This window comes from Camelus ferus, chromosome 4 (genome assembly GCF_009834535.1).
Source record: "Camelus ferus isolate YT-003-E chromosome 4, BCGSAC_Cfer_1.0, whole genome shotgun sequence".
NCBI classification, from domain to species: Eukaryota; Metazoa; Chordata; class Mammalia; order Artiodactyla; family Camelidae; genus Camelus; species Camelus ferus.
The window spans coordinates 31613035-31637937 of record NC_045699.1 but is presented as its reverse complement, the minus strand read 5'-3'; the positions used below and the strand labels follow the sequence as shown (position 1 = coordinate 31637937).

General features: G+C 41.9%; 1 long non-coding RNA gene across 41 annotated transcripts in view; it reads right to left on the bottom strand.

The window, feature by feature from the left end:
• The window catches only part of LOC106729529, a 197448-nt gene that overhangs the window by 28895 nt on the left and 143650 nt on the right, over positions 1-24903 (bottom strand). For 28 of the 41 annotated variants that reach the window (XR_004319189.1, XR_004319193.1, XR_004319192.1 and 25 more), the window contains 3 exons: positions 22677-22845; positions 20228-20348; positions 9244-9348 (listed from right to left, as the gene is read on the bottom strand). This is a non-coding gene — a long non-coding RNA (uncharacterized LOC106729529). Of the gene's footprint in view, positions 1-9243; positions 9349-9407; positions 9569-10006; positions 10093-20227; positions 20349-22582; positions 22846-23127; positions 23297-24903 lie in introns of all 41 variants that reach the window. The other 13 variants (XR_004319203.1, XR_004319208.1, XR_004319210.1 and 10 more) reach the window with 13 other exon arrangements.

Genomic DNA, 24903 nt, shown 5'->3' with positions numbered 1-24903 from the left:
CCTTTGATAAAGAATAGAATTAAAAGAATATGAAGATGAATATATGTATGTTCATGTATGACTGAAGCATTCTGCTGTACACCAGAAACTGACACACAACATTGTAGACTGACTGTACTTCAATTAAAAAATACATATTAAAAAAATGGAATTTTTATACCCTTTCAAAGTAACTTCCCACAAAATTATTTAAAAGGGAAAGGAATAACTTGACAGGAGAGAAACCTGACAGATAACACCTTATTCAACTTGGTCAAATTGAACATCATCAGTCCTGTGACAAATAAAAATCCTGTACTACTTGGTAAGATACAATGCACAGAACACAGTAGCCCTTCTGTGGTATTTCCAGCCAAGATGCATAACTTGAACGTAACCATGAGGAAATATCGGGTAAACTAAAATTGAGGAACAATCTACGGAAGAACTGTCCCATAATTTTCAAAAGAGGTCAAGGTCGAGAAAGCCCAGAAAAGACTGAGCAACTGTCCCATATTGAAGGAGACAAGAGGGACATGATGGGTAAATGCAGCATCAAGTCTTTTCTTTATTAACAGCTTTATGGAGATATAATTCACATCGCATACATTTCACCCTTTCAAAGTATACATTTCAATGTTTTTACTATATTCACAGAGATGTGCAATCATTACCACCATTTAAAAACATTTTTCACCCCCCCCCCAAAAGAAACCTGCGCGCAGTACAATCACTCCCTGCTCCCTCTCCCAGGACCTCCCAGTCCCTAGGTGACACTATCTACTTTCACTGTATGGATTTGCCTGTTCTGGGCCTTTCACATAAACGCAATCATATAATATGTCATCTTTTGTGACTGGTTTCTTTCACTTAGCATAATGTTTTTAAGGTTCACCCAGGTTTTAACACATATCAATACTTAATTCCTTTTTTCTGGCTGAGTAACAGTCCACTGCATAGAGATATCACATTTCATTCACCTTTTCATCAGTTGATAGACATTTCAGTTGTTTCCATTTTTGGACTATTATGAATCATGCTGCTATAAACATTGTGTGTAATTTTTTGTACGGACGCCACGTAATTCTGAACTGGATATTATTGGCACATGGCTGGAACATTTGGCAGAACTTGAATGGGATCTATAGATTAGATGTTAGTCATGATTCAGTGCTCTGTTCCTGGTTTTGGTAGTTGTACTGTGGTGATGTAAGAGAATTTTTCTTGTTTGTAGAAAATATACAGAAAAGTACTCAGAGTTGACAGGCATGATGTCAGCAACAAACTCTCAAATGGTTCTGGAGAAAAGTTATTTGTACTGTACTCACAACTTTTCTCTAGATTTACAATTGTTTCAGGAGTGACAGAGAGCTCGTGCCAGAGAGACCCCATTCATATAAACAGATGCTAAAAAATATTTAATAAAATCCAGCAATTACTGCTAACTTTTTAAAATTGTAAAAAAATCTGAATAAGTGGATACTTACTTAGCAAATATATATTTGCTTTGATACATATCTCAAACCAAAAGCCAGTATCAGTGCTTAACAATGAAACATTAAGGTATTTCTTTTCAAGACAGGAACAAAACAGGATGCCCATTGCCACCACTGTTATTTAGAATTGTTCTTGAATTTATAGCTTATCCAACAAGACAAAAAAGAGAGATGAAATTCAAAATTAACTTAAAAATCAATGCAAATGAATATGAATGTTTAACAAGCTTACCAGTTAAATCATACACACACACACACACACACACACACACACACACACACGGAAACATATAACTTGCCTATAAATCAAGAAAAAGCCAACAGATGATATAATCCAGAACACATTCCAAGTATAATGAAATACAAAACGAAAAGACACATAACAAACTGGGGAAATTGGGATAAATATTCTTTGCATTAAAATAACTATTCTAAGCCATCAAACCATTAAGAAAAATTTAAATATGCTAATAGAAAAATGAGTAATAGATGTGAAAAGTTAATTCCCCAAAAGGAGAAGTTACAATGGCAACAGACAAATGAAAGAATGTTCACTTTCACTAGTCAATAAAATGCAAAATAAAACAATGGAATACCACTTGCTTTTGTTCTTCAAACTGTGGGATTTTTTTTATGATTATGGGTGCAGGTGTGTAGAGAAACTGATACTCTTACTGTCGGTGGTAATATATATCAGATTAATACAACATTTCTAGAGGATGATATTACATATACATACAAAGTCAAAGAAATTTAAATACTGTATCTTTTAGCTCAGTAATTTTACTTCTAGGAATTTACCTTAATCAAAAATGAATATAAAATTTAGGTTCATAGAGGTTTATTAAAGCACTGATTATAATGACACAAAAAAATCACAACCTAAATGTCCAACAGCAGGGGACTGGACAAAATGTTGCTATGATCAAATATGTAGGTAATAAAAATGTTGTAGGAAGCATGTTTACAGAGGATGGTTCAGTGCCATTGCAAAATGCCCATTGATAATACATATGTATCCCTGTGCATAAAAATAATCGGTTTATATATCTCAACATGTTAATGGTCATTTTGCTGGTTCACATTTTCTAAATTTCCAAATATTTATTTCATGACCAGAAAACAAGGCATCACAGCTTCTTTAAAAAAAAAAAATAAACTCTGAAATTGCTAGATGAGGCAACAGCAACCAGTGAGGAAAAACAGGGCTTTTTCTTATCAATCAAGTTTATTCTGAACCTAAAGTCTCCTGTGGCTGCCAAACAACCAAGATTGAGGACTCGCTGGCAGAAGCAGAGAGTCCACAGCCAGGTAGATAATAAGCCCACTTAACATTTTGATGTTTGGGCAAAGCTTAGAACACTGTGTTCAGTTAGGAGAGGTACACTTAAAGAATACTGTTTCCTGGGAGAGTCCAGAGGCTTCTATGATTAACATCTAAAGAGATTTAATCCTTTGGAAAGAAGAGTTAGGAGAAGATTAAAATGCTCTTCAAATTTCCAAATGGCTGTCATGAGAAAGAGAGATTCATTATCATAGTGGTTCCAAAAACTGGACGAGGACCAATGCACAGAAATTCCCCAGATAGCATCTAGGGACAAGGAAAAACTGTTCCAAAAGTAAGACTCACTCCACAAAGGAGCAGGAGGTCAGGCACACCAGCGGTCCTCCTGCAGAGGTGTCTGATGGCTCACCAGGGCTGTTGCAGTGGAGATTCCAGCCCTGGGTAAAGGACTGTGCTAAACAGACTCTAAGACCCTGCAGCTCAAAGTGAGATCTGTGGACCAGTGACATTGACATCACCTGGGAGCCTGATGAAAATGCAGATCCCCTGTAATTCATATGCACATTAAAGAGTGAGAAGCAGACCTGGAAGATGCTTTCCAGCGCTGCAGCTTCTCCATCAGCATAGGGTTTTCAGAGTCTCCTTTTGCTGCTCCTTTTCTACCTACTCTTCCACAACCTACTAAATATCCATGTAATAATTAGTTATTAATGACAGAAGACCTGAGGGTGATTTGTGACAGAATAATGTGCTTCTACATTAATATAATCTGATGAATGATTTTACTTTTTAGTGCAGGAATTTATCAGGGGTGGAGTCCTACTGAAATCCATTGACAGGTAAATGAGTGTGAACTGCAGTCAAGTATACGGTCCTTGAACGCAATGAATCAGAACAAATCAGAAGCTCCGACCTTCCTGTATGATTCTCATCCATTAGCCCTACACTCTAGGCAGCAATTTTAGGCTGCCTGTCCACCTTGAGGACTATCTGCAGAGGAGAAAATGGCATTCTGCCTTCCAAGCAGCATGTGCATGTTCATTAGTCCCCTAGGACAGCCCTGTTCTTGTATAGACATCAACATCCATCTCTCAACAGCTGATAGTCCAAACCTTCGATCAAACGGTGTAACATAACCAGATCTTGCATATAAGACAAGATCCAGGGCATTTAGTGACAACTGGATGTTAACACGAGGCCTCACTCCTCCAGTAGCAGCTTCTTCCAGTCCCCAACTCACAATGCTTTACTCTGGGGAACAACCAACTGCTTCCAGTGCTCCACAGACACCATCCTTTCCATGCCTTTCCTGTTACCTCAACCTGGAATGCCCTTTACATGCATCACTGCTTGGATAACCTCTACACATCCTTTAAAGATTCAGCTTGGGAAGCATATGCTCCTCCAGGCAGCCTTCCTTCAACCCCAGGCTGCATGAGAGGCCTCCCCTCTGCACCCGTTTTAACCTCCATTTTATCCTCTTAGGCCAGTGCTGTCCAATAGAAATCTAACGGGAGCCACATTCATTTAAATTAAACAGGTGAAATTAAGTTTAGTTATGTATTTCATTTAACCAGGCACATTCAAGAATGTTATCATTTCTTTTTTTTAGATCAAATAATGCCTTTTTATTTGTTGTTCCCTTAAATGCAGAGTAACAGCCTATTTTTTTATTGAGGTATATTTGATACACAATATTATACAAGTTTCAGGTGTGCAACATAGTGATTTACAATTTTTTAAAGGTTATATTCCACTTAGAGTTATTTTAAAATATTTGCTATATTCTCTGTGTTGTACAGTATATTCTTGTAGCTTATTTATTTTATACATAGTAGTTTATACCTCTTAATCCCCTACTCCTAACTTGCCTTTCCCCTTTTCCCTCCCCACTGGTAACCACTTGGTTTGTTCTCTGTATCTGTGAGTTTGTTTCTTTTTGTTTATATTCACTAGTTTGTTTTATTTTTTAGATTCTGCATAGAAGTGATATCATACAGTATTTGTCTTTCTATGTCTGACTTATTTCACTTAGCCTAATACCCTCCAAGCCCATCCACGTTGCTGCAAACAGCAAAATGTCATTCTTCTTGTGGCTGAGCAGTAAGAATGTTATCATTTCAATAGGTAATCAATATTATACTAAAAATTATGAATTAGATATTTTACATTCTTTTGCCATTCCAAGTCTTCAAAATCAAATGTGTATTCTACATGTAGAGCACATCTCGATTCAGACCAGCCACATTTTAAGAGCTCAATAGCCACTCGTGGCTAGTGGTGGCTGTGTTGGACAGCGAAGCCTGAAACTGAAATAATCTACTTACGGGTTTGCTTTCCCGATTGGAAGGCAAGCTTCTCAAGGGCAAGGTCAATGTCTTACTTGTAGTTTCATCAGTGTTGCATCAGTGCCTGGGATACACTGAGCACTCAGCCAATGTTTGCTGAACTAAACTGACCTGAAGGTATTTCGAGAGAAGGTGGAATTTTAGCAGCTGCTCAAATGAAGAACAGCTTATGTGTACTTATAATAATGAAGATGACAGGAATAACACCTCACATTTTTGTCCTGAACTTTTTCCTATGCCCTCTGATGTGTGATTGAGTCCTCGTAACAACCCCATATACTATGGAGCATTATTACCTCCGCTTTATGGAGAAAGAAACTTGCCCCACAAACAACCCAATGAAAAAATGGGCAGAAACCCAAATAGACATTTCTTCAAAGAAGATATCCAGATGGCCAACAGGCTCATGAAAAGATGCTCAATATCGCTAATTATTAGAGAAATGCAGATCAAAACTACAATGCGGTATCACCTCACACCAGTCAGAATGGCCGCACCAAAAAGTCTATAAATAATAAATGCTGGAGAGGGTGTGGAGAAGAAGGAACCCTCCTACACTGCTGGTGGGAACACAAATTGGTGCAACTACTATGGAGGACAGTAAGGGAATTCCTTAAAAAACTAAAAATAGACTTACCATATGACCTAGCAATCCCATTCCTGGGCCTATATCTAGAGAAAACTCGAATTTGAAGAGACACGTGCACCCCAGTGTTCACAGCAGCACCATATACAATAGCCAAGACATGGAAACAGCCTAAATGCCGGTCAGCAGATGAATAGATACAGAAGATGTGGTGTATATGCACGATGGAATATTACTCAGCCATAAAAAGAATGAAATAATGCCATTTGCAGCAACATGGATGGACCTGGAGATTATCATCTTAAGTGAAGTAAGTTAGATAGAGAAAGACAAATATTATATATCACTTTTATATGGAATCTAAAAAAAATGACACAAATTCTATTTTAAAACCAAAACCAGACTCACTGACATGGAAAACAAACTATGGTTACCAAAAGGGAAAGGGCAGAGGCAGGGATAAATTGGGAGTTTGGGATTACCAGATATGCAATACTATATATAATAGATAAACAACAAGGACCTACTGTATAGCACAGGGAACTATATTCAATTTCTTGTAATAACATATATTGGAAAAGAACCCAAAAAGAAAAAAAATATATGTATGTATATGGATAGCTGAATTGCTTTGCTGTACACCTGAAACTAACATTGTGAATCAACTACACTTCAACAAAAAATAAAATTAAAAAAAAAAAAAAAAAAGAAACTTGCCTCAGATCTTACGGCTACTAAGTAGAAGAATGAGGACTTAATTGAAATAGTTACAGAAAAACAAACTAAATGACAATTAAACACATAATATATAAATAATAAATAAAAAGTTGAAAAAAAACTATATTCACAGATGTATGAGCCTACTCCAAGAGGTAAACCTTCTCCTGAATCTCCTTTACCAACCTCATCAGCATCTCTGCTGGGGCTTCGTGATCTCCTGAGTTTTGGCTTATACAGGGTGTACCTCTTTCCAAGTTTTTGAAACAGCCCTTCCTGGCTTGAAATCTAACCTTTCATACTTTCTAAGTTGCTTGCATTCTGCCTGTCTTGTCCAAATGGCAGTGCTTTTCACAAACCACTCCAGCGAACAGTCATCTTTCTCAGTGCCTAATCTTCTCCCGGGATATGGATTGAGGGTGGGCGTAAATGGTTTTCCTTCCCCACGCTGCCCCCAGAGGACGCCTCAGTCTCGCTCACATGGCCTGGGGGATGAGGGGGCGGTAAGTAATCATCACTGATGTGCGCTTTGTTTAAGGGAACTAGGCTGAACTGTGCTTAAGAAAAATGATGCAGATTTCAATTTTTGTGTATGAGTGTGTACAAAAATTCCATTATCTCTAAACCCCAGGAACCAGAACCACATCTGGCAAAGGAAATAAAGCTGGGGACACAAGGAAAGAACAGATTAGGGAGGAGCCTTGAAAACGGGCAGCCGCGTCTAGATTTGATGTGGTGGGAAATAAAGATCCCTGGAGGGTTTCTGAGCATGGGAGTGATGTGATGAACACAGTGATTAAGGAAGATGAAATGCAAGCGGGACAAATTAAAGGGAGGGACTAGGATCTGAGGGGAGGCAGTCCTCCAAGCGCAGGAAGGCGGGGACGGCAGGAGAGCAAGCAAGGGGTTTAGGAGAGGGGCCCACGATTCTGTATGAATTAACGTACATCGCCCTGAAGTCACTTTACTAACAAGTTACCACCAGCTTTTTACACTCTTACACTATTCAGGAAAGCAAAAATAAACCCACAAGGAGCTGAATATTTTCATTAAAATGGTAATAACATTTCATCGCCGTGAATATAATGGTTTAACACTATGTGTACCCCTGCTGAGCAAATGAGCTTTACCGTGAGCATGTGAAAGACTTTGCGGGGCAGTAAGGGAGCTCAAAGAGATTTATATGAGGCCCTTATTCACAGAATAAACAAGCACAAAGAAAACAAAATAATTTTTTAGAGCAGCCTCATGTGATGTAGCCCATGGGGCAGAGTAGAAATGGCTGTCCCCAGAGAAGCAGCCCCAGCCCAAGAGGGCCCCTAACTCACTGCTCTACCGGACTCTGAAGGCATCCTTTCCAAGTCAGCATCTACAGTGGCCGAAACCCACAAAGAACTTGGGTTAACTAACGCTATGTGCCAAAGCCCTACGCCCTAAGCCATCAAGGTCTCTAATTCTCGCTGCAATTTTAAATGGTCCAGAGACTCAAAAGTTATTTTCATTCAGGCTGAGAACTGGAAAGAGCCTTGGAGAACACCTAAACCCATAGCTTAAGAGAATCTGCGAGCTGCACACACTGGAAACACAGTGTGTGCTGGATAAACATTAAAATAGGGACTTGAGTAGGGACTGGGGTGGAAGTCCCAGAATTCCACCTACTCATTCCCTTCCCTTCACTGCCCTGACCCTTGCTCTCCCCTCAACTGACACACATTATAGCAGACCCTGAACTCCTCCCCAGGACCCTGGGGCTGAAGAGAAAGCAGTCTGCAAAACACTGAAGAGTCCAGTATTTTTTTTCAGCTGCTGGTTACAGATGAAACAACAGGCCCAGAAAGCTAAAAGAGGACTTCCATTTCCAGCCATAGAATACACTAAATAACCTGAAAAGCCTCCTCCCAGAAGTCCCTAGAACGCTGGCTAAATGCAAATACTCTTTTAAAATGCATCAGATGGACTCACAACAGTATAAACTCCTCAATTTGAAAATGAGTTTAACCTATGACCCAGCAATTCCATGTCCAGGTGCGTGTCCCAGAACAGTGCAGAGGCACCACTGGGTTATGGAATCACTTTAGTAAATTGCAAACAGCGTATTTTTTTGGTGTGTGAAATAGACCAGCCCAAACTGGATTATAATGGGATAGACAGTAAGAGAATTATTTTGAGAAGCTTTAATGCCACATATATATGTACACACACACACACACAGAAATGTAGCACACGTATTTACATGGGATTCCATGTAAAGTATATCTTAGTAGGTGTAGAGAAAACATTTGGAAAAAATGCTACTTTAGAGATGCTTTGGTATGTTAGTACAGGAAATGAACAAGAACACTCATGGAAGCATTGTTTATCATGGTGCAAAATTAGAAACAATCTAATTATTCATCAGTAGGAGAATGGGGATAGACAGACAGATGCCTGTTCATCAATCATTAACTACACAGCAGTTAAAGATGAATGGACCAGAGATCTGCTGCTGAAATCTAATGCTAAATTCAAAAAAAGTATGTTGCAGAATGATCTGCACATCATACTGAAACTTTTAAAACATGCAAGGCAAGGGTACCTATTGTTGAAAGATACCTGTGTATACAGAAGGAGCATGAGAGAATGCAAATTCAGGACAGTGTTAATCTCTGGGGTGAGAGGAGGGGAACGGGACTGAGGAGGAATCCACAAAGGACTCGTAGGTCTGAAGCAAACTCATGCGTATGTTAGGACTGCCTAGAACTCAATGGTGGAACACACCGTTTCTCTGTTGTAGTCTCCCTATTTTTTGTTGTTGTTGATTTAAAATTTTTTTTAGAAGTCACAGGCACTCACCTGAGACCAGATGGCGGACGGGTGGGGTCATCTGGAAGAAACCCAGGCTGGACTCTGACTGATAGCCAATCCAGTCTTCTTCCCACATGGCTCCCAATTCAGGGTCTGTTTGCAAATGAAGGATTTGCATCATTTGGGTCTTAATCTTAGTAATTTATTTTTACCTGAGAGATATTGTTCCCCACAGTCCTCCAAGGCCACATCTGCTCTGGCCAGAAATAGCAACAAGCACACTCGCTCCGCAAGGCTGAGCTGCTGCTTCACAGTTTGCCCCTTGGCTCTGGTTTCCAACGCTGCTCGTGCACTGCACCAAAATGCTGAGCCACTGAAAGGTCAGTAGAGAGATGATCTCAACACACAAAAGTATAAGCAAAAAGAGAGAGACAGAGAGGGAGAGAATGAGAAACAGAAAGGGGGTGGGGGGGAATCAGCTCTGGGTGAGGAAACAGACAAATCCACAAGCCACAATCAAATTAGAGTCAGAATATTGCTGAGGAACCATAAAACACACGTGGGGTTTATTTTAGATGATGGAAATAACTTGAAATAGTAGCAGTTTCATGGCCTTTAAGCGCAGATATACAATCTAATGGGAGGGGGTTCATTAACTTTTTTTTTTTCTAGTCTATCTTAAGACAGAAACGAAAAGATAAAAGATACTTTGGCAACGACTGGAGAATCCTATGCAGAAAGATTTATTACGCTTTGGCAAAGTTCAGGGCAGTGGTCTTTTATCCCTGGATCCTTATACTCTTCGAGTTACCTAAGAGGGTCTTGCCTCTTTTTCTTCTTTAAGCATAATTTCCAGGTCAGCTCTATCTTTCCAGGTGGGTGAGCCAAAGCTTTCTGCTGTGGGAAAAGAAGATAATTCTTGCAGCAGAGCTCACAAGACAAATCCTTCTCTAGAGTCAAGCAGGAAACTGTGCATGATTCTATCTTTTAGGTACTTCTCGCCCTGGAATGCCTAGCAGGTATCATGAGCTAGGAATGTAGTCTTTTCAGACGGCAGGAGAGAACTCAGATCTGTGACAGGATTCCTCCTGCTGTCTCGAGAGCAAATGTGGCAACAATCACGTGGACGAAACACTCACTCTTCTATGGGCTTCACCGCATTTAGTCATCCCCACCCTCAGGAAGGCGCTATTGCCAGCCCCATTTTGTAGATAAGAAAACCGAGATACCAGAAGGCGAAGTAACACCCCTCCGGTCACCCAGAACAAGTGGTAGAGCCAGGACTTGAATCCAACCAGTTGGTTCGCACAGCCTGGGCTTCTACATGCCTCACTCTGTCCGGGAGATGGTATTTGAAATAAGTGGAGGCAGCCATTGAGATGACAGAACCCAGTGAGGTTAGGCGCCACGGGGCGTCTGCTTCAGACACGGGGGCTCCAAGAGACAGGTATGCACACGCCACTGAAAAATGACGGCAGTGTGCTAAAAATCAGCATCCTCTCCTTAGGACTCCTAGCAACCGAGAGCGTCTGCTTCAGGGCGCCTGCGTGTTCTACCTTATGTCTGTTATGTCCCTCCACCCCCAGAGAGTGAAAGTGGAGATGCACTTGGACGTGACACCAGAGAAAAGGCAGAGGGCTTAAGCTGAGTTCAGTGTTGCCCCTTACAAACGAAATGGATTCACTTTCCTCCTCTGTGAAATGAGAAAAAGAATGCCTGCTCTATAGGATGGGGAGAGTCAAACCAGCCAGAGGCACCGAGACCCGTGATTATACACATTGTTGACCTGGAAGGTTTTTTACTTAGGTTTATAAGTCAAAGCAGAACCTTACAACCAGACGCTGCAAACATCTAGGAAAGAGCCATGCGGATCCCATAAAAGGATCTAGAATTATACCTACTATAATTGTTACAGAATATTAACCTTGGTCAAGGCGTGTTTCCTTTTCTGTTTCCAGCTATATGAGGAGAGACATTAGTCACAGAAGTCTCCTCTAACTTTGAAATTTTGTGATTCATTTTGTCCCAGACCTAGAAGAAGTGAACCAGGGTTTTAAACGGTGGTTTGAGTACTGCCAGGCCTCCTTACCCTCCTAAGGTGAACACATGCCAAGGGTGCCACCAATCACAGAGCACCTCTGGGAAAATCCAACAGCTCTGAGGTGTAATCAACTGCCCCCAAGGTCAAGTGTTAAAGAGAACTGGATACTGTACTGGAAGCAGGGGGTATCTGGTTTAGCAGGCAACCTGCTAGAAGTGGGGGTGGTGGCATTCCAGCGCTGCTGTTCTGGGTAATGCCAGACAGGATGACCTTGAGGGAGTTTCTAGCCCTGTGAGCTCATGTGACTGCTTCACTGATAAGTATCACTTGACAGTGATGTTGGGTATGACCAGCCACACAGGCTGGGGGCCAGAGCCCGGGGCCTTCTCAGGCTTCCTGCCTCTCTGCCCTGCTCTTTCCACAGGGAGCTCCGTCAAATGAGGGAGTGATTGTAGTGTGGTCCCAAAGCAGCTGTGTGCCTGCCAAGTGCTCTGCTAGCCCTTCCAGAACGGGGCTGAGCCATCCCAGGGGAAGCCAGCCCCCCGCGGAGCCTGTGTGTTACGGCTGAGAATGACAGGTCCAGTCTAAAAGGAAAGGGGATGACCATCACGCTGATCACAGGCTATTACACAGACCCTCCCCCAGCCACCCCATCCCAGGCTGTGACAGCAGGCGACAGGAATAGTCACCTACATAGCCCGGAGCCTTGTCAGCAGCCTCAAGATCCGTCACGATGCCCTGAGCTGAGCGGCCAGAACACTGGTCACAACGTGATGAGCATGGGTGGCCTGAGTCACCAAGCACTGACACCCACGCACGACCCGTTCTGTGTCTCCAGCAGGCCACGCTCATCCCCGCCTAGGGCCGTTCCGTTCTGAAAAGCTTGGCCCCCGGGTCTCACACAGCTGGCGCCTTTCTGCAATTCCAGTTTTATTTCAGATAACTCCTTCTCAAGCCGTGCGCACACCCTCCCACAACTATCACGACACTCTGTTTTCTGTTTCACATAGAACCTCGCATTATCTGAAATGGTTTTGTTCATTTATTTTTCTGGTTGACGGTCTATTTTCCCTTCAGAATCTGAATTTAATGAGAACCAACGTCTCCTCTGTCTTCCCCAATCTATTCACAACACCCAGAAAAATATCTAGCAGATAATAAGAGATCAATAAAAACTTAGTAAAATTAATTGATTAGTTAATGAGTTAATTCTACCAAGGACAGCTGTGTCCTAGCGAAAAAGAGGGCTCCCCTCTCCATGCTCTGCAGCAGTGGTGAGGTTTCACGGCTCCAGGGTAGCTTTCGTAGATGCTTTTGAATATCTCCCCATTTCATGGGCCATCCTCTGTCCTCTCCCCTATTAAAGACCTGAGAATCACTCTGATCTAGAGGGACTGGATCCTGACAACTGTATTTATACTATATAACTTTTTCATAACTTAGGAATGATTTCAGTTGCAGGTAACAATAACAACCACCTACTACAGTGCACTGTGATGTCCACAAATGGGTTATCATTTTTCTCAAATAAGAACACATCAAGAGGTGTTTGGTCCAGTGTCAGTGTGGCAGCTCCACTCTACAGATCTCTTCCCTCTCTCCCTTTTAAAGCCCCTCCTCCTAGCACACAGTTTTCACCTGGTGCCAGTCACATCACAGTCACAAGGCGACTGCTGCCCCACCAGGCATCAGGTCTGAATTCCAAAGAAGAAGGCGGAAAGTGAAGGGAGGAAGAGCCATGCCATGAGAATCTGTTGTTTCTTCTTTTTGGGGAAACCAGAATCCATATCCAGCCCCCTGCTGCTTACATCTCCCACATTAGTACTGGGTCACATGGCTACCCCAGACCAGTTCCTGACACAGGGAAATGAGACTACTATGACCGCGTTAGACTGTCACAGTGCATCCCAGTTCATCCCCTGGGGCTGGAGAAAGGACTCATCTTCACTGAGATCAAGGTATTTCCACATTCTCCTGAACAAACAGGTATCATCACAACTAAATGGACTAGAGTGGACACTTGACCCAAAATCAGAGCGGAGACTCCCGGGAACTGAGAGTTAAAGGCAGATCCCTTGAGCCCTCATGCTTCTAAACTGTCGTAAGATTTGGCTGTTCCAAGTGTTGAAATCCCATCGTATGCTCCAACACCTACCCAATATGTTTTCTGTTCTTTCTTACGCGAGCTCAAAAATAGTTGCTGTTATTTAAAACCAAAGGGGCTTTGTTACAGGAGCGTCTAACTGCCAGCATCCTGCGCAGCCCACCAGGCTGCACTGCATGGCCGCTGTGGGGCGCCAGACAGGCCACTCGTATCTCCCTCAGGAACGACGGCTCTTTGCCCCAAACACCCTGCTCCTCCCGAGGTGACCCAAACGCTTAGACATTATGTCATCAGCCTGACAACCTCCTCCTCTCCACCTTCAGACAGTACTTGCTGAGGTCCCAAGTGCACAGAGAGGCCTGCTGGGTCCTACAGGACAGAGGGCGGGGCTTGTGCAGTAACACCCACACTAGCCAGCAGAGGAAGGGAACTGTTGCGATGTCACACCACACATCAGTGACAAACGCCAAGACACAGCAGGCCTGCTGACTGTGAGCCCAATGCTTTCTCCTTTTTTAAGCCATCTGATTATCCAGGACAGACACACAGACACACACACTCAACCGCTCTCCCTTTCACACACACAGACACACACACACACACACACACACACACACACACACACACACACAGTCAACCACACCCTCACAATTAAGAAAGATCCTAATGAGTGAAAAGCCTGGGCAGTCCGGCTTAGTATTCCATCCCTGCTAATTAGCCACAAAGAATATTTTGTCGAGATTACATGGCTTGTCACTCGAGTATCTATAGAGAGCTCACTGTGGATCCCTTACTCTACCATCTATGAACTTGATCTAAATTCTTTTTCAGTGTATGTATCTCCTCAACTTTAATGCAGGTTTTAGGCAGGATTTCTAAGTATTATGTTGCTTGCAACTTACAGGTTTACATGAACTGTGGTTCCATGATCAGATGACTTTGGAAACACTTGATTAAAGGAAGTTCGATGCTTCTTCCTTGCAAGATATTGCAAAGCCTTCAGTATTCCAGCATGCATGACGAATAGCTAAAAGAGGGATGCAGTGTGTGGTATCTTCCAAATTTGTCTAACCAGTGAATTTTTTCTACTTTGGTGTATGTTGAATGGTGATGATGCAAGAGAGATGCTTTGGGAAACACTGCTGGTGGGGAGGGGCACAGAGAGCAAACCTAGAAACTATACCTCTTTTAAGTACTAAGAGGCATAGGCTGTGAGCTGGTTAAGTAGACCATGTGCAAACTCATGTGTACCCCTAATGGAAGTCACTAGATAGTTAGGATTGTTCCTTAGTGCGCGGTTCCCGAGTTCTACACCACAGCCGCTTTTCCTGGGTGAAAAGCACACTGGTCTAAAGAGAGTGCAGTTGTGTTCCTGAGCTGATCATGTTATTTCTCTGCTCATCAAGCTTCTTTCCTTCAAAATGAGCACGTTAGGCCATGTGAGAACAGGGAGAATGTGATTGTTAGCAAAGAGTCCAACACCTTATTATTTTTCTTCAGCTCCAACATTTAATCAAAGCAATTTTCATTAATGCAAGGATGAGCAAGCCACACTGACCTTGGTGACATGATACATGACCTAAAAGCTTTTTAAAAAATTTGTCTTGTTCAGATCCACATTCTCCAAAAGACCGCTTGGTGTAACATAACAAAAATATCTTGTCTATCAATGTGCAAACATTTCCCTAAGATATCTGGCACCCATTTGGCTGCCTCATAACCTTTATGTGCTTTAAGCATCCCTTACATGATTTTAGGAGAATTAAATGACAGAATAATTTTAGGAGAATTAGATGCCACAATTGGCAGTGGTTCTGCCAAAAGCTTCATCCAAATGACATCTAGAAGGAAAGCTGACTTCCCTGGAAGCCTTTTTTCCAGGGACAGAGAGATCCAAATCAAAGAGGAAAATAACTGGACAAATTCATTTATCATCACAATGTAATCATGTAAACCGCAATTTCTGGAATACGTCTAGGAGAACTTGCTTTCTAATTCTAAAAGCTCAACATTATTTCAGCTGTGTAATAAAAACGTCATTGTTTATATTTATCCCCAAGATGAACATTTTCAGACTTTATTAATAAGGATCTTTACTCCCTGAAGTTTACTTTGGCCTTATATTCTCCGAAATGGAATCATTTGAAGTGTCTGAGAAAATCTGAGGTTCTAACCACATCCCTGCATCCTACCTCCGTGAAAAAGAAAATGGTCTTCTTGGTGGCAGTGGGAAGAAGAATATTAAAAGGTCCATGGGGCAGCATGGGGGCAAAACTAACAAGGGTATTAGAAGACCAAGATCCTAGTCAGTTTTCATACAGCTGCTATGAGTGGAATTATGTCCTTCCACCAAATTCATATGTTGGGAGTCCTAACCCCCAGGACCTTAAAGGTGACTTTCTTTTGGAGACAGGGTCTTTATGGAGGTGACTGAGTTGAAATGAGATCATGAGGGTGAGCCCCAACCCCATATGGCTGGTAGACTTCTAAGAAGGGGAAATTTGGACACAAGACACACATAGTGGGGAAATGATGTGAACACACGCAGGGAGAAGGTGAACACTGACAAGCCAAGGAGAGAGAAGACCTGGAACAGGCCCTCCCTCCGGCCCTCGGAACGAACCAGCCCTGCCAACACCTTGCCTTTGGACTTCCAGCCTCCAGAGCTGTGAGACAACACATTTCTGTTGCTTAAGCCACTCAGTTTGCGGTACTTTGTTACAGAGCCCTGACAAACGAATACAGCTGTGTTCGTGGCTAAGTCTTTTAGTATCTCCGGGTCTGAGTTTCCTCATCTATAGCATTAGGGGGTCAATGACCTTTGAAACTGCTTTTATGTCTAATGGTTAATGACCAAGGCTGAAAATGGCCTCTCACCCATTCTCCTGATATGTCAGCATGCAGTATCTTCTGAGAAACGCGTTCCCTCCTGTCTAGGATCAATGGGTTCTAGACAGGCTAACGCCATCTATATAAACCTGTCTGGCCATCCTAATGTATATTTCAGTAATAACTTTTGGAAGCACAATAAGGGAAAAAGGAGGCTCAAAGTAACTCCTATGAGAGGCCACAAATTTAGCAGTTTATATCTTCCTACAAGAAATTCATCATTTGAAAAAGGAATTGCTGGGGGTGGTTCAGATGAAAAGATCAATAACATGTAAATTTCATAACCTGGTTCCCCACGGCAGAACCTCTGTAAGGTAAAAAATAAAGCACACATTTTGTGCTCTCTTGACAACCCATTTCTGGGGGTCCTCTCTCCCGCTCTCTTTCTCCCTAGTGTTTATCATGAAAGAAAATCTGTTTCAGGCACAACCACGGAACTTCTGGGTGCTGCTAACCTATCCCATCTCACCCATAAGACACTTACGAACAATGCAACATTTATCAACCTCTCATCAGCATATATCATCTTGGTACAAATCCCAGGCTATTAATGCACCTTCAAAGCCTGGAATACAGTGCTAATGAATATAGAATCATCACTGGTAAGAAGAGCATTTTGGCAACTGAAGTTGCAATTCCAAATGCTATGAAACAGAACTGACGTCTTAGTTCCCCTCCTCTTTACCTTACTGAATGTATATTCCTCGCCAGAGGAAATACAAGGATAAGCATTCTCTTCTGTGATACGATCTTATCATTGCTAAGAAGCAAGGATACAGCGTTCTTCTTAAGAAAAGCAGCTGGCTATATCATATTAATATAGTAGCAGCAACTGCATTAAAACAAAAATCAACATACTCGGCAAGCATCAACCCCACATATAAATGGACAGTGCTTGTGTTAGAAAGGGTCCTGATACGACAGAGTACTCAAATCAGGATAATTCAAAGGCTTATTAACTAAGGAACTTTTTACAAAAGCGTACTCAGGGTGAAATAAAACCAGAAATTATGGGCAATAATCTGGGGTTAGGGGCTGAACCACAGTATCCAACCCTAGGCACAAAGAGACAAGGAGGAGGAGTGGTTGGCAGAACCTGGAAAAAGAAAGCCTCATAGAGAACACAGCCTTGAAAAGAGTGGTGGTGTTCTGTCTAAGGACACTGCCCAAGGTGTCCCCACAAGGAGGGAGTCAGGGGTATAAATGCCCTGACCTCCCTCACCTCTCTCCCTTCAGTTTCCTACCGGGGCTCCCCATTGATCGAATCCAACCAGAGACAGAGAGGGGTGGTCACGGATGTGGTCTGTAATGGCCAGCCTCTGAAGACCGGGGTGGACAGATCTGGAGGGGAAACTGGACAATATACAGCAGAGTGCTACATAAACCCAACAAGTTCACTGAAATACTCATACATTTTGTAAGAGCAGAAAACATCTCCTCTTGTTCACCATTTCATCCTCAGCTATGTCATTCCAACAACAATCAATTTTCCAGTTGTCTGACACCAACTGTATGTCCAATAATTTAATGTGATGTTAACCCCCCAGAGTCAGCACAGACCCCACAAGTTAAGGGCTCAGTCACACTTTAGACACCAGCTGCAAATGGGGTCCCCAGGAGACCCTCACTTCTGCCTAGCCGACTATAAATCTGAAGGTTCCAGCAACCATCACCCAGAATCAGTAATTTGGTAGAGGAACTCACAACTCAGCAAAGCTCTCTACTTTCTCTTACAGTTTCATTATAAAGAACATAACTCAGGAACAGCCAAATGGAAGAGATGCACAGGGCAAGGTACAGGGGTAAGAAGGACACAGAGCTTCCATGCCCCTTTCCAGTGCATCATCCTCCCAGCACAGCAATGTGTTCACCAATCTGGAAGCTTCATTATGTAGGCATGTTTTTTACTAAATGATTGGCCACTGGTGACCGAACTCCATCTCCAGCCCCTCTCTCCTCCCTGGTGGTTGGAAGTGGGACTGATAGTTCTCCTCCTCTAATCACATGGTTGGTTCCTCTGAAGACCAGCCCCCATCCTGCAGCTTTCTAAGTACCTTAGTCTTTAGTCACCCCATTAGAATACAAAAGACACTCCTATCACTGGAAATTCCAAGGATTTGAGGTTGCCAGGAACCAGGACAGAGATCAAATATATTTTTTATCATGCCACACTAACCCCGTGTACCACAATGCCTGGCACATAACACTCATATTTGCTAATAAATGATGCAGTCTCCAGTGGGTCATTCTAGAGTTCTTTCTCCTTCCCATCCTTATTTTTAAACAATTAACCTAAATTTTTAAAGCCAAAACTATATGTGGCTTTAAGATCCTCCTTCACTTCTAGCTGGATAATCTAGAGAAGATAAACTTTGGTTTCCAGAATCTTAGGGGACTTCACACCTCTGACATCCTAAGTGCAGGGAGACTCGAAGGAGACACATTCACAAGGATTTTTTAGAGGTGGAACCCGAACCATTAATATACAATCTGCTGCAGTCTCCTCGGGGCTGTATCCCTTCTTGTCACCTTCACAACCAACAGATTCTGCTGCCCTAAATGGAAGTAGGAAGCGAGGGCTGGATATGTGCGGGCAGTGGTAGGCTATCTTTTGCTTATATAATATATTGTACAACACACAACCAAAAGGACTTTATAATGTTCTGGATAGTTCCTCAATGATATGAATCCAACCTTATGCTTTTAAAAATCCCAAGGTGATCAGCATTTTACATATCACAGGGAAAACCGAATCTCAACCTGGAGAAAACTTGAAACCAGGGACAAAGAAAATGCAGGATATACTAGGATATTCTAAATCCATTAACAGAAAAAAAAAAAAAAAAGAAAAACAGACAGGTCCATTCAGGGTTAATATGCCTTGAAAATATGGTAGGAAACTGCAGTTTAAATGACGGTTGGAAGCCAAAGAGTAATTGCTGGAGAGCGTGGGAGGAAAAGGGAACCCTCCTCCACTGTTGATGGGAATGTAACTTGGTGCAGCCACTATGGAAAACAGTGCAGACATTCCTAAAATTACTAAAATTAAAGTTACCACATGATCCAGCAATCGCACTCCTGGGCATACGCCAAAGAAAATTCTAATTTGAAAAGATACATGCACCCCAATGTTCATAGCAGCACTATTTACAAGAGTCAAGACATGGAAGACATCTAAATGGCCACTGACAGATGACTGGATAAAGAAGATGTGGTATACATACATGCGTGCGTGAACACACACACACACACACACACACACACACACACACACACACACACACCCCTGGAATACTACTCAGCCATAAAAAAGAATGAAATAATGCCATTTGCAGCAACATGAATGGACCTAGAGATTATTATAGTAAGTGAAATAAGTCATACAGAGAAAGGAAAATACCACATTATATCACTTACATGTGGAATCTAAAAAAGTGATACAAATGAACTTATTTACAGAACAGAAAGAGACTCACAGACATAGAGAACAAACTTCTGGTTACTAAAGGGGAAAAGGGTGGGGGGGAGGGGAGAATAAATTAGGAGTCTGAGATTAGCAGATACAAACTACTATACATAAAATAAAAAACAAGGTTCTAATGTATAGTACAGGGAGCTACAGCCAATATCTGTTAATAACCTATAATGAAAAAGAATAGATATGTGTGTGTGTGTGTATATATATCTGAATCACTATGCTGTACACCAGAAACTAATACAACATTGTAAATCAACTATACTTCAATAAAAAAGTAAAATAAAAAAGAATCAGAAAAAAATGAGGGTTGGAGGAAGAGCTGAAGATTCTGTCCATCAGGAGAGCTAGCTGTCCATCTGGTACACTATGAGGCTTCTCTAGAGCATTGGCTTTCTAATAGTAACAGATACGAGCCAGCCTCTATGACCAAACTCTAAACTCTCAACCTAAACAATTATCAAACGGCTTGACTGGCTCTTTTGGAAAATATTTTCAGCCTGGTCACAAACCCATGGCTCACCTTTCTGTGGAAGGGCGATAGATATCCTTCAACCTGAGTGAAAAATACAGAAGGGGGCTCCTGAACTTCCTCAGCTGAGTGTCCTCTCAGGCCAGTGCACCAGTGGCGCATGTGACAGCTCCTTTGATCAGAAACACACAGTATCATCATTTCAGGCACTGATCAGAAAGTGCATCCAAGAACAGATTGTGATCACTTATAAAAGCTTGCTAGAGACACCTGATATTGGCAAGAGATGCCTAAGGCAGCTGTTCTAAACCCAGTCGATCACTCTAAATGACTTGTGGGGAAGGGAAGACGGGAACAGCCAGAGGTCATTTGAAAGAATGGCAGTGAGAGAGAACTGAGCAGACGGCTGGACCCACTCAGGGTGGATGGAATCCTGTCTAGAGGTGGGGACCAAGTGTCTTTTTTAAGCTGCAGTTGCCCCCTCCACAGCCCACCCATCATACCATGGAAGAGACACACTAATTTTCCTTTTCATTTCTCTAAACAGTACTCACTGGGACCGGGGACTTTGGAATTACGTGGAGAGCTTTGTCAACATCTACACGTGCAAGACTTTCCCTACCCATCCGCCTGCCCAGCCCACCATTCTGACGAACCTTACGTGGTGACACTCTGTGCACTTTGCAAGAACTGCCTAGGTCATTCTGATCCTCCCCTCCTCCCTTCATCCCTCTCCATTCCCAGCTGAGATCCACTAAACAGCAGTTCTCTGTTAGACTCAATTACTAGAAAGATATATATTTGGGTCACATATCTTGATTCTCTGCTGATATAACTTAATGGAATTAATATTTAACAATACACACTTGACTTAGATCAGAAATGCCTGATAGGGGTTATCTACTTGAATTTTACATTGTCTTACCTTCTGGAAAATCAGTTTCAATCATCTGATATGTTATCCAACATCCATTACATAAACTTTCACAAAATTTTGTCAGACACAAGATGGTCCCCCTCAGCAGAACATGTCTGTGTCTTTCTAACAGATACTGATAATGAGATAAGGTAAAGCATATGCCCTGATGCCTCAACTGCTAGAAAACAAGCCTTTTTTTTTTTTAAAGCAATAACTAGTACTTACTGGTGAGGAGCCTTAGAAATGGCTTATAAGACAGTACTCTCTGATAGAATTTTCTGTAATAATAGAAATGTTCTATATACTGTCCAATTCAGTAGCCAGTAGGCATATGTGGTGAGCACTTTAAATGTGACTAGTGTGACTGAGGAGTGAATTTTAAATACTATTTAATTTCAACTAACGTAAATTTGAGTAGCCATGTGCAGCTAGTGGCTATACTAAACCTCATGGTTGTAAGGCCACTTTTTACATTTAAACGTAGAGTTAATACATAAGCATAAGGAAGATGCTACAAAAATTTTATAGTAGTTTCAACTTAGGTGCAAATGCTATGTCTGAACTGTAAGATCGTCACTGGCTTTTAGTAATATTACTCAAAAGGACTTGTGCCTTTCCAGGGTTGACAGTAGAAACTTGGCTGCTCTCAGCAAAAAGCTAGCTCAGGCCATCACTCTGGACGGGCCTTCTGGCTGGGCTGTTACGGGTGGAACTGCTGGGATCTGATGGCGGAAGCCCTGAGCCTCCTCCCTAGCGGAGCCATTGTAACGCATCTGAATGGTGGTAGTGCTGGTTACCTTCTCTTCAGTTAGGGACCTTGCCCTGTTCCAGCCTCACCTGGTGAAGGGAGGGCAGGAGGTGGCTCTAAGGCTCTGTTAATTCACACCCGGAGACTGTGTACTCCTTCCAGTGAAGGGGCCAGTGGGCTTGCAGGGTTTCTCAACCTCAGCATATTGATATGTTAGGGTTTCTAATTCTGTGCTGTGGGGACTGTCCTGTGCATTGGGAGAGGCTGAGCAGCATCCCTGATCTCTGCCCACTGGCTGCCATGAGCATCCCTCGAACCCTACCCAGTGGTGCCAACCAAGGATTTCTGCAGATGCTGTCAGATACCCCCTGGGGGCAAAATCACCCCTGGTTGGGAACCACTGATCCAGACAGGTTTTGGACTATGGGCTACTTTAGAAAGGAGACCAATCTTAGTTTTTTTGTGTTTTTTTAAAAATCTCTAGTACCTAGCAGGTGCATGATATGTGATAAATATTTAATTAAGCATTACTTGGATGAATGAATAAAAGGCCACTATTATTTTTTAACTTTTTAAATATCTCCCCCAGTGCCTGGCATAGATAGTGTAAGACTCAATCAATCAATATTGCCTGGTTGGTTTAATATTCTTATAGGTTTTTTTTTTAAAGGTAGGAATTCCTACTAATGACTATTTCTGAGGAAGAAAAAATATGGGGAAAATAGATCTTTTTTCGTACCTTAATGGGCATGAAGGAATTTCCTGGCCTGTTAGGGTCCTTAGTAAAATGTGCACGTCTAAAAATACAGTCTCACCAGTTCCAAATTCAGTACCATAACTGCTTGTGTGAGAGGAAGCAGGGCTCCAACGCCTCCTGGCCTCTGTCTCCTCACCAAAGCTGGTCCGGGTGCGGGGTCAGTGGGAGCCCTTCCTCACTGACTGGTGGAGCCAGTCATCTCCAGCCCCAGACATGATTCCCAGGAACCCCTGCTGTCAGGCTCCCTGCACGAGAGAAATAGATGGCTCGGGTCAGTTCCAAGGTCCTGAACCCTTCAGCTGCGTTTGCCAGCACATGATGCTTTTATCTCATTTGTCACAATCAGATACCAGAAATTCAGCCTACTATCTAATCAAAGCCAAACCTTTGCACCTAAAACTTAGTGGGTATTTTACCTCCATGTACATGTGACATAGCACTGAGGAGAGAAATCAAAGACATTGCTACTGTGTACAGATTTAAACCAGCGAAACATTTAGCATAGTTTCCCTTCACTCTCTGTTTACCTGAACGGTTTATGGCAGTTTAAGCTTCTTGGACAAGATATTTTATTGAATGGGAAATATCACTTCTACATTCCTTCTTGCTGGCTGTACATTTAAAGAACCGCTGCATTCAAACAACCAAAATCCTTGAGTCACACTGCTATTTTTATTACGGACAAGGTCAGAGCATCTATGGTAATTAGAAAGGGAAAAGAAGAAAGAGGAGCTGGTTGTAAAAACCATCCAACAAATTAAATCAGAATCTCAGGGTAGTACTCAGGCATTGCACATTATTTCAAGGAAAAGTTTTATTTTAGAACAGTTTTAGATCCACAGGAAATTGCGAAGATAGTAGAGATTTCCCATATACTGACTGCACACACACCAGTTTCTCCAATTATTAACACCTGACATTAATATCGTACTTTGTTACAATTAATGAACCAATATTGATACATTATTACTAACTAAAGTCCATATTTTTTCATATTTCCTCAGTTTTCCCCTAATTTCCTTTTTGTATTCCAGGATCCGATCTAGGACTTAATTTAGTCGTCATGTCTCCTTTGACTTGTCTTGGCTGTAACAGTTTCACAGACTTCCCTTGTTTTTGGTGACCATGACAGTTTCGAGGAGTACTGATGAGATATTTCATAGAATGTCCCTCAATTGGGATGTGTCTGCTGTTTTTCTCATGATCGGACTGGGGATCTGTGCTTTGGGGAAGAAGACCACAGAGATAAAGCCACTCTCTTCACATCAGATTAAGGGTATCTGTATCAACAGGACATCACTGTGGATGGTGACCCTAATCATTTGGCTGAGAGAGTGTTGTCAGGTTTCTCCAGCATAAAGTCACTCTTTGCCCCTATTTTTCAGACTGTAATCTTTTGAAAGGAGTCACTATGTTCAGCCTACATTTAAGAAATGAGGAATCATATTCCACTTCCTTGAGGGCGTAGTATCTATATAAAATTTTTAGAATTCTTTAGTACAGAAAATTTGCCTATTTTCCTTCATTTATTTACTCAATAATTGGTTCTTACCATATGGACTCCTTTATTTTCCGCTTTGGGTTTCAATCCTACGTAATTTACTTACTTTGTTACTCCGGTGTTCCAGCTTTGGCCACGGGGGGCTCTTTTAGGGGGCTGTGTCCCTCGGACACAGCCCCATCCCTGTGTCACTGCTGTTGTTTTTTAAGCACTTTCTTACTTTTTGGCATGAGAAGAGGCTTCATGCTCATCTTGCCTATTTTTTACCCTTGTCCTAATATCAGCCATTTATCAAAACAGGATGGCACTGGCACAAAAAGACAGACACAGAGATCAATGGAACAGAGTAGAGAGCCCAGAAATAAGCCCAGGCACTTACGGTGAATTTATCCATGATAAAGGAGGCAAGAATATACAGTGGAGAAAAGACAGTCTCTTCAATTAGTGGTGCTAGGAAAACTGGACAGCTATACGTAAAAAAAAGAAATTAGAACATTCTCACTTCATATATAAAGATAAACTCAAAATGGATTAAAGACCTAACTGTAAGACCAGAAACCATAAAACTCCTAGAAGACAACATAGGCAGAACACTCTTTGACATAATTTTCTGTATCTGTTTCCTAAGGCAAAGGAAACAAAAGCAAAAATAAACAAATGGGCTCTAATTAAACCTAAAAGCTTTTGCACAGCAAAGGAAACTACTGACAGAACAAAAAGATAACCTACTGAATGGGAGAAAATATTTGCAAATGATACAGCTGATGAGAGGTTAATATCTAAAATATATAAACAGTTCATA